Source organism: Serinus canaria, chromosome 4 (assembly GCF_022539315.1).
Source record: "Serinus canaria isolate serCan28SL12 chromosome 4, serCan2020, whole genome shotgun sequence".
Lineage (NCBI taxonomy): Eukaryota > Metazoa > Chordata > Aves > Passeriformes > Fringillidae > Serinus > Serinus canaria.
Window position 1 is genome coordinate 27,406,490 of NC_066317.1, and position 10,597 is coordinate 27,417,086.

Genomic DNA, 10,597 nt, shown 5'->3' on the forward strand with positions numbered 1-10,597 from the left:
GTATTGGTGTGCAGCAAACAAGATGACAGCAACATTTGGCTGGTTATGTTCTTGGAAAGGGCTGTAGATGGATTTCCTGCCCATGGTAAGTCTGAGCACTTTGCTTTTCCAGCTCACTACAGCTGAGCCAATGGATTCCATTTTTTCCAGTATATTTTGTTGATAATTGAGAGGGAGGTATTTCAAAGGATCCAAAAGGTGGACAGGCTTTTTTTGATACAGTTTTTCATTTTGGGAGAAGAAATTGCTTGTGTAGACTGATGCCCTTTCATTGTGTAGCTACCACTTGGTAAACTACTTCAGCATTAAAAAGGAAGACTGATATAAAAAGGGAGAAAAATCAGTTTAAAAATTTATTTATTCCTCCTATATGTTAATAGCGAGAAGAATAAAAAGTAAAGGTCAAAATTTTTTGTCTATTCAGTGTTGAATGTAATGTAGAAAGTCCCAGTGCTCACGAAATTGTGACTCCTTGGACTGCTGTGGACTTGAAATTAGATGTTAAGGCAGATGTAAAATACATCAGTAGCAGTCTTAAGATTAACACTTAGTTGCCAATCCTTTATTGTAATTCCTTAGAGCAGGTAGAGCTGGAGTTGGTGCATCCAGCACTGCCAGAGCTGCAGGCTCTGTCTCAGCTCCTTGCATCAGTGTTTTAACTCATAGGAGCCTGTAGCATTGCTGTATTTATTCCTCCCCTTTCCCCCTCTTTGGGTGCTCTCTGTGCATTTTGTTTGTGTACATGGGGTTTTTTTTTGTAGTGTATGATGCAAAATTTTCTATTTTTTCATAAAAATAAAAATCTTTGACTAACAGCAACATCCAGTTGTGGATCACAAATATGCTTGACCCCTCAACTTCCCACAAAGCATCAGGATTTCCCCCCATGGAAAGGAAATAGATTCTATGTAGTTTTCTCTCCTAAAGGCAGATTTGGTGCTACTCTTGTGGTCCCTGAGGGAAAGAGAGACCTTTGGGGTGAGTGAGACATGTAGACCCACATGAATACATATGCCCTTTTTACAGGCTGTTCCCTCTCTGTTCTGGGGGAAAAATATGCTTTTTTAGGCTAGTTTCTAGGGCAAAGGGCCTGCCAAAGCCCCATATCAGTCCCTCACCACATATCCCTCAGAAATACCATTTTTTGAGATTTTTTTTTTTTTGCCTCCCAAGATGTGATTTTTCACTGAATTTTTCTGGGAGGGACCCCAGCAAACCCATGACCAGCTGGAGCACCCACCACCACATCCCCTGCTCCATGGATTTGGGGGCAACCACTTGCTGCAGAGGGGCACGGGCCAGCCTTAAAGAGAGGTGAGCAAAGCCAGGTGGGAAAGGCCAAGGGGGAAAAGACTGACCTGGAAAGGTCTTAATGGAGGTGGTGATGGGCAGCCACCATCTTCTTGTCCACTGCTAGAGGACAAAGGGAAGAGGTGCAGATACAGATACTGTGTCTCCTGACATGACAGGAAGCTGTAGCAGATGATGGGTAGTGGCCAGGAAAGGCATGACAGGCTGGGACAGCAGGGGAATGCTGCCTTATGTATTAAAGGAAGCACAACGTCAATTGGGTTAGCAAATTGAGGTTGTCAGCAGCTTAGATAAAATCTCTCTGGACTGACGTGCCATTCCCCACTCAGCGTTCTCTTGTTCAGCTTGAGGTTGTATGCTGCTGGACCACAATGGAGGCAGATGCTGTAAGGAATCAGAAGGGCTCTGAGGACAGAGAGAAGAACTGTCAGTTTGCCCATACAGACAGCATCCTTGATAGCTTCATGGAGGCAGAGAGCCTGCTAAAGGCAAAATACAATCATGGGGAAATTTTCATTAAAAATCAGAGTTGGCTTCAAACTCCTTCCACAATGTTCCATCTTAAGTGAGAACTAAGGAATTAGGCAATTTCCAGGAGTATTTGTGCTCAGATTGCTTGGAACCAGCTCTTAAACAAATTTCAAATCAGTATTTGTCTATGATTTTCCTCTGCTGAGCTCAGACTGAGAAAAGGCACTTGCACTTCATGGGCACCAGTTAGTAAATTTACCTGCACAGAAAGGTAAGGTGCTTCACCTTCAAAGTGAGTCCTTAAGCACATGCCTGGCTCAGTTTTGGGTGGTTCTTCTGCACAGCCTCTGTCTGGTCCCTGAATAAATGCACAGCAGCATCTCAAGTCACAAACACCAGCTCTTGTGAATGCTTAACAAGCTGTGCTCAGGGTAATATTCTCTGCATCACTCTTGTTTGCAATAAAACTGAAACAAACTTCAAGGCAAGATGATGGCTGTGCTGCAGACATTACAGGGCAGCTGAACAGTAACCTAGACTTATTTTCCTATCCAGTAGTATAAAAATGGGGCTGAGTGGGCTCTGAACCTCTCCCCTCCTCTGCCAACCTGGAAGGGTTCAAGCCTGTAATGCCAGAATCCCCAGAGGATGCTGTGGCCCCAGGGCAGGAGCAGTGGGGAGGCTGTTCCCCATCACCCCATGAAGCCAAGCTGCCATGCAGAAAGCAATGCAAGATTTATGAAGCTGTGGGGAGAAAGAGCGAGGGACTCTTCATGTATTTTTCATGGGCTGAGCTGCATAAATAGCATGCAATGCATAAACTGTGACTGGATACTTCCACCAAAAAAAAAAAAAAGGTGGGAACCAGCAAGCAGAAGTGATGAAAGAATGAGATAGTTTTATTCAAGTCAACAAGGCCTTCTCAAAGTCACCCTCGGTGCATTAAGAAGCAGCCAAAACAACGTAACCTCATCCCATAACAACAATTCATCTTTGCTGGTATGTGGAGGGACATGGACCTCAAGGACTGGAGAAGGGCACACATCATTCTGCTTGGTAAAATGTGTGGGTGGCAGGAGAGAAACCATCTTATCCACAATGCCTCAGATGTGGTGGGGGACTTATGGAGATGCTAGGACAAACTATTGCACCAGCAGATAGGTCAGTGTAGAAGGTGAATGGCACTGGGGCACAGAGAGACAGCTCAGAGTGAGGTAACACTGGAAAAAGAGGATGCCACTTAGGAAAACTTGTGGTGTTCCCTGTTGCAGTTCCCTCAGCAGGTGCATGTGTGCTTCCAAGTGTGCCATTTTAATAATGCATCTGCTGACAGAGCTTAAATTTCATGTACATGAAGACAGGTATCAAAACAATCTCAGGATGAGATTGGGTAAGAAAAGAGCAGCACGGTGGCCAGCAGAAAGCTTTACTCATTTTGCAGCCATGATAGCAGACCAGGGTGTGTTTGCAGCTATTGGATGCCATAGGGTTTCCAGAGGAAAAAAGCCTTGGAGAAACAGGTCTGAAGTGTGTGATGTCCACTGAACACACCCACTGTCTCTATAATATGACTGCCTGTGGGATCATGTGGTGCAATTCCTTTGGGATCTGCTGGATGTTGGTGGCTGCAAGCCCCAACAATAAATGACCTTTGACAACCCATTAACATATGGCTCATTATTTTCCTCCCATAAATTCCTGTGAGCCAGCCATGGAGGAGAACAAGGCCCCCATGTAGGTGACTTCCTTACTCCTTCAGTTCCTCACCTCTAGCTGGGGTCAGCTCAGTTACTCATGGCATCAGCTATAGTAATATACAGCAAATTGAGTGTGAGAAAAGGAGATGCTTTCTTACAGTGGTGTGCTGCTTTCATAACCCATTAACAGTTCTAACCAGGTTTTTTTGACCCCAGAACTCTTCAAGTTCCCCCTTAAATGGCCAGCAGATGCATTTGTGCTGGTGAAGATGACTTATTTCTCTCAAAGCTTATTTTTTAACTACAAAGCCAAAGGAAAAATCTTCCAAGCTGGAAAAAAAAAAAAGCAGAAAAACTGTGAGATAGGCTGCCTGCCGTTTTCTTGGTTTGCTCCCAGTAAAGACCATATTTATTACAAGAAAATAGAAATCCTATGGATTTCTCTTCTGAGGTCTGTGTTTCAAGCTTGACATTTAAACATGAAACTACAGGCTCTAAAATTTAATCATTTGCTCCTCAAGAAATATGATGTGTGGAGCTGCTGAGAAAAAGGGCATGCAAGGAAAAAATATTTCATTGGGAGAAAAAAAATGAAGGTACAGAAATTATGTGTTCATTTAAAAAAAATTAAAAAAAAAAAAAAAAGATAGGGTTCAGCCTCTCCCATCCAGTGGGCAAAATGCTGTCAAAGTGGCATCCTGTGGTCCCTTTCCATGACCTGTAGGAGCTCAGGACTTCCTCAGGGCTTGCTAATTCCTTTCAAATGGCATAAGAGTCATGGGTGGACCCAGTTATTGGAAGAGGAGGAAGAAGGAGGCAGATATGTTTGTATGGAATGTCTTTAGAGAGAAGTGCATGGCTACATGTGCACACACATGCAGAAGCACTGGCTGATCACCTCTTAATTAAGACAAGAATTAAGGCATTAGAATTAGGGCTAATAAATGGTGAATAGCAACAAATAATCAAGGAGTGAGACTGGAGTGGGCAGAAGAGAGTGTTTTCAGCCAGACAGAGGGGATAGATGGAGATGGAGAAGATCAAGATGTGGCATTGGAAAGGATTTGGCCTTCATTGGTGTTCCTGTCCCAGGAGGAATTAATGACCCAGCTGGGAGAGGAGGGAGGCAATGCTAGGGTGGCTGCAGAAGGGATGGGTTTTCTCACTAGTGCTAAAATCCCCCAAGTTCCATCCCACTGGGCAGTCACCAGCCATCAAAGCAGGGAAGGGTGGATTGAATGGACTGGATAAAGTGGCTGGGAACATGCATTTGGCAAGAAATGAGGAGAAATTAGATGGAGGGGAGCCACAGGCATGGCTTTCATCCTGGCTTGGCCATTGCTTCTGGGCTTGAAAGGCACTCACAGACCTAAAGGTCAATCCATGGTGGCCAGGTGGAAAAAGTTTACTTGGCTTGGAAACAGTGGCCCTTTTGGGGGGTTTTAGTATTTTGGAGTTTAAAGCCAGGGTTTCACAGCCAGAGTTTGTGAGCAGCTGAGTGCACAGTGAGCCCTACACAAGGACTGCCTCACTCAGCAGCTGCTAAAACCTGGGTTTGGGTGACTTTAGGTCTTGAACATGCCCATGTGAGTCCTTCCCTTGGCCCAGCAATGGGAAAGGGAAGTGTCAGTGGTCCTTTCATCCCTTTGAAATCCAGGGTTTGGAGAACAGGCTGTACAGCCAAAATCTTTTTTGATTGATACAGCTACACATATTCCAGAGAAAACAATCAAATAAAAAGAACAAATAAAATACTTGTAAATGTTCTGTGTAGGGAAAGGTTGCTGGCTCTGGCAGAGGCAAAGTTGGGCTGTCCCTCAGGAGGGGAGTGCTAGAGGTGCAGTGTCCCAAATCAACATGAATAGTTGCTTCAGGACACAGAAATCAGTCCTGCAAAAACCATCCCTCTCCCATCCCTGCCAGCTGCTTCATTGCCTCCCATTTTATGCACCAGCCAAAGAGACTCTGAATCATTGGCCCCTGCATTTGCATCCCCTGCACCAGGGTCAAAGCCCTCGTGTACTGTCCATCCCTCCCTGGGACCCCGAATCTGTGTGATTGCTCCATCAGGGAAGGCAATTAGCATTCAAGTGCTGCTGTTAGCATAATCAGAAAGACAAAAGGCTGACAGCAATAGCTGCAAAGCCAGCGCCCTGGTCAGAAATTTAATGGAGAAATAAATTATGGCAAGAGAGCGCATTCAGAACCAGACTGGGGCTGCAGAGGGCAGGAGGGCAGAAAAGAGCCCTGCCTCCCGCCAGTTTATCATCCACGCTCCAGAGATCCTCATGGCTGTACCCGATAAGCAGCTGATAAACAGCATTGCTTCTTCTGGAACAGACACATTCCTGTAAACGAGTGGCTGAGACCGCCAGGTACCAGCCAGGGATACTGTCAGCCCTCTTGGCACCGCACCCCAGTTCTTTAAAGCCAGACCTTCCCCTTGAAAAGCTCGGCTTATTTCCAAGTGCCGCTATTTAGGTCTTTGTGATAGAGGGGATTTAAGCGCCCCAGGGTTTCACAAGCTGGTCTGGGGACAGTCACATCCCAACACCGCTGAAAAGGGGGGGGACAAACCAAAACAGATAAAACCTGATCAATGGAAGCAGGCTTGGGTGTAAAAATAAGACTCGAAAAAGCCAGATAAGTATCCTGGTGATCCCTGTAAATTAAGAAAGCCTGAGTAAGCTTGGGAAGGGAAGTACCTGGTTGTGGTACTTTCTGTGCAGCCACGCTGGGCTCCCCGTAAGCTACAATAAAAAGAAAAAAAGCAAACAGGCAAGCAAAACCAGGCAAAACCGGGAAAAGGCAGCAAGGTGAAACGCCTCCATCAGTGATGGCATTGTATGGGCATCTGGTCCCCGAAGATGGCACTGTTATCTCAGGGTAAGCTTTTTCAATATTATTCACCTATTCAAGGGGAGGAGAGATCTGATTGTCTAAAGGAGAGATGAAAACAAAGGTCACTGTGCTCACTGCAGAAACATCCTACTGATGAAGCACTGACTTTGTAGGAGCTGATAAATTGGGAGTTGAATGAAAGAATGTAGTTTTTGGGTTTTTTTCTTTTGTTTCCTCAGCCCTGTGATTTGATTTGATTGGAATTATCTTCATTAGAATCTGACCCTCAGCAAAGCCCTTTTACATTCACCAGAAGGTTTACCACAGGGCAGTGATAATTTCCCAGCTTTGAGACATTACAGCATGAAGGGAGATTCTAAAAAATATATGAGAATATTTTTTTAAAAATATATAAAATATATGTGTAATGAAAACTGAAAAATGCAAATGCCCTTATCAAAGCAAATTTAATGATCTAGAAATATGATCTTGTGCTTCCCCCAGACAAGAGAAAGCTACAGAATCACTCCAGATGGGCCACACTGAGGACTTGTATTTTTGTGTGTGTGTGTCTGAGGGATGCAGAAAGGGAACCAAACTTGTGCTAATAAGCAGCTACTCAATATGCCTTGATGAGTGAATATATTCAGAGTCTATAGAGAGTAAAGTGTGCTGCAGCGAGAATGGGAGATGATTCCCCTCGTGTGAATTTGCCTAAGTACAGAATAAACATCTTTTTTTTTTCTGCTTTCCCCCTTTTTCTAAAGCCCAGCTGTCTGTTAATGCATATAATGATGGCCCCTCCAGGGACCAAGCCTGAATTCCCATTCATATGCAAAAATCATAAGTGACAAACTTTAGGTTTGGCCCAAACAACAGTGTGCACTTCTCCCAGTGAAGGAAATTCCAGCTTGCCATATTTTTCCTGCTCAGTGCATGCCAGATGTCTAAAAAAAAAAAAAGAAGGGGATGGTTATTGCTGTGTATGAGCCAGAGCTGGCAGCGAGGAAAGGATGCTTTTGGCACATCCATAACACACCATTTCCACACGGGAGGGAGCATGGAGCAAGGGAAAGCCGGGGGAAACTGCCTTGCTCATGTGGCCACCCTTGTGCTGAACACCAAGCCCCTCCTGAGGGTGCTGTGCTGACCCTGGGAAAGACAATGGCTGTGTCACAACAGGATGCATTTAGGGAGAGAGAGGATGGGGAGAACAAAGGTCTGAATATGACAGCAAAGGGGCTGAGGCAACTGGGAAAAACAGGTATTTGTGAAAAAACAGCTCCTGAGTGCTCTTTTTCAAGTGGGCTGCTCAGTGCTTGCATGCCAGTCAGCACTGCCTCCCTGAAGCCCTGCCATAAGCTGCCCTCCAAGAGCCTGCCAAATGTTCGTGTTATGGAAAGCAGAGACATAGAAAGCTGCTTTTAGGCTTCACCAAATCATTTTGCTTTTAAAGGAGGCCTCTGGCATGGCAAGAGAGACCACCCTGAGCAGAAAGGGCAGAGCAATGCTTTGCAGTGAAGTTTTGCTGGAGGCAAAGCATTAGAGCAAGTGCTGAGGCTCATCCCTGGGTGATGGGGATAGGGAATGATCTCATTTTGGGGAGAAATAGCTAGATTGTTACTGGAAAACCAAAACCTTAGAATATTCCTCCTTGGGAATATTCTTCCTTGGGAGGCTCAGGCATTACTGTGGGATTATTTGGGGGAGCTGTATGGGTCATGTGTGACAGGCAAGTCATTTTTGATGCTGGGTGCCTGCCCTGGAATCATGTGCTTTGGACAGAGGAAGTGATTTAGGAAGAAGATAGTCAAATTCATGGGGTCTTTCTCTTTACCCAATAAAAAGAAAGGGTCAGGAGAATATTCCTTTCCCACTGTCCCAAGATGAGCCGGGGCTTTGCAGTGCTGAGGCAGTGGTGGTCTGTTAAGAGCCTGGAGGATTAGGGCTGGCAGGGGGGCTCTGCTGAGCCTCACAGCTGGTGCAGGTGCATTTCCAGCCGTAAGGAGTAGTAACAGTCCCAGGGGAAACATTCAGCTGTGGAAAGTGTAGACAGAAATCTATTATCCTTGTGAATGCAATGTCAATATTTACAGAGAGAGGTCAAAGAAGAGAGCTCAGCTCAGGAAATGTCAGCTCTGGAGAAGAAGGAGGCATTAGCAGCATTTGCATTTGTGCCAGAGCAATCCCTGCAAAACTGAGGAATATTCAGGAGGTTTTCGCTTTCCAGCCCTATTCACCCCATCTTCTTGTACCATGGCATCATCTACTCCAGCAGTTTAGGGCACATCTGCAATGCCTGGAAGCAATGCTGGATACTTCCTCCTCCTTGGGGGTTACCAGCATGAATGTGGGTTGTGATCCAGCTGTGGTGGCTGCAGACAGCTTTCCTTATCTGCCATTAGAAGTCTCATTTAGAGAGAGGCAAAGACAAGAGGAACAGAAAAATGTCACAGAGCAAAGAACACAGGGTCCAAAAAAAATCATTTAGGCTGATCCAGGTTGGTACCTGCAGATAAGAACCCACCAGGTAAGATAGGATTATGGATTTAGATAGAGGATCTGAGAATATTTTTCTGCAAGCTTCTTCCTTAGGGTGGAAAATGTTCAAAATGGGTTTAATCCCCCTTGCTCAGTATGTCAGCACAGAGGGGCTACTGGTATTGCTGGTAACACAGGAGTTCCTGGGCCCTCTTAAATAAAGACCTTTGTGTGACCATGAAAGGGACCAACAGAAGAAGCACAGGCAAGAACACAGCCTCAAAAAAAGCTTTTTGCCAGCATATGCAGTTGCTGCCCACAGATGTTGCCCATGGGAATGACAGGACCCCCAGGTGATGCTTGCAGGTGTGGGAGGACAGGGGGCCATTACCACCCCACAGAGCAGGTATCCAGCCTTGTGGCTGCTGGGGGGATTGGCTGTTTCCCCATAAAAGCATTTTTTTCACTAAGAAAGGAGGCTTGAGATGTCCCAGAAAAGCTGAAAACTCCCATGCATTTCCCAAGTGGAAAAATGCCTCTTGCCAAAGACTTGAATTCCTTCCTCCATCTTCAGGCTTAGATTTGCCTGTGGCTCTCTCTATACATGTTCAATGAAAACTTCAGGGGCTGGTGGCCTGTGAGGATGTGGGATGTGCCAAGTTCTGGTTTTCACTGGGATTAACGTGTACATGGCCAAACAGATGGGAAAGCACACGGTGGGACAGAGCCAGCAATGTAAATAAACATCAGAAACCTCTCACTGCCTTTGGACAGGCCCAGGGGCAGGAGACCTGGAGAGCTGAGGAGGCTGAAAGTGGGAATTTCCCTGCCACAGCACTGAGCTCAGAGAACACGGCAGCCCTGTGGGGTGCAGAGCATCCCAGCTCTCTGTCCCACGTGCCTCGGATGGCAAAGGACAACTCTGTGGCATGAGGAAAGCCATTTTGGGCTTTCAAGCTCCATTCAGATTAAATGCTATTGCACTTGGACAGGATATTTTGGAGCTGTTTCTCTGCTGGCCATTTCACTCCAAACAGTTTAACTAAAAAACCCAAAAGTCCTGGCAGGTTTATGCTGTTTGGTATTTAAAGCCAGATGATGTGGATTTATTCTGCATAGAATGTTGTGATTTGCCCTGTCTGCAGTGTCAGACAGCTGTAATGAGTTGATATTAATGCTGATTAGGAAAAATAACGCCGTGTTCCTTCCACCTGAGCACGGAGAAGGATGTCACCTTGGGCACGCACCTGTGTGTGCCACAGGAGCTCCCTGCAGCCAAAAAAATACCCAGAGCCGTCTCTGAAAATGAAGCCGCACTAGCAGCACGCCTCGCTCCTGGACAGCCTGCAGATGCCTGGGCTGTCTCCCAGCTTGCCTCAGAGCCCTGGCAAAAGCAAAGCTTCTTTCGGCAGGGAAACTCCCACCGCCCGCTGGAGATTCCCTGCCCGCCCCGCTCCGGCTGGCCCGCCGCCGCCCCGGAAAACCGCGACAAAGCGGGGCAAACCGGGACAAAACGGGACAAAGCGGGACAAACCGGGGCAAACCGGGACAAAGCGGGACAAACCGGGGCAAAGCGGGGCAAACCGGGACAAAACGGGACAAAACGGGGCCGTCTCCTCCCTTCTCCCCACACCGTTCCCGCCGGGATTCTCAGGACTGCTGCATCCATCGGTCGGTGCTGCCTCTGCTGCCCCTGCGTGGCGTCCTGGGTGGATTTTCAGTCGCACCATGGCTCCCGCCCGTGCTCCTGGGAGAAATGGGATTTTCTGGCGTCTCATCCCTGTTTCCTCCCGCCC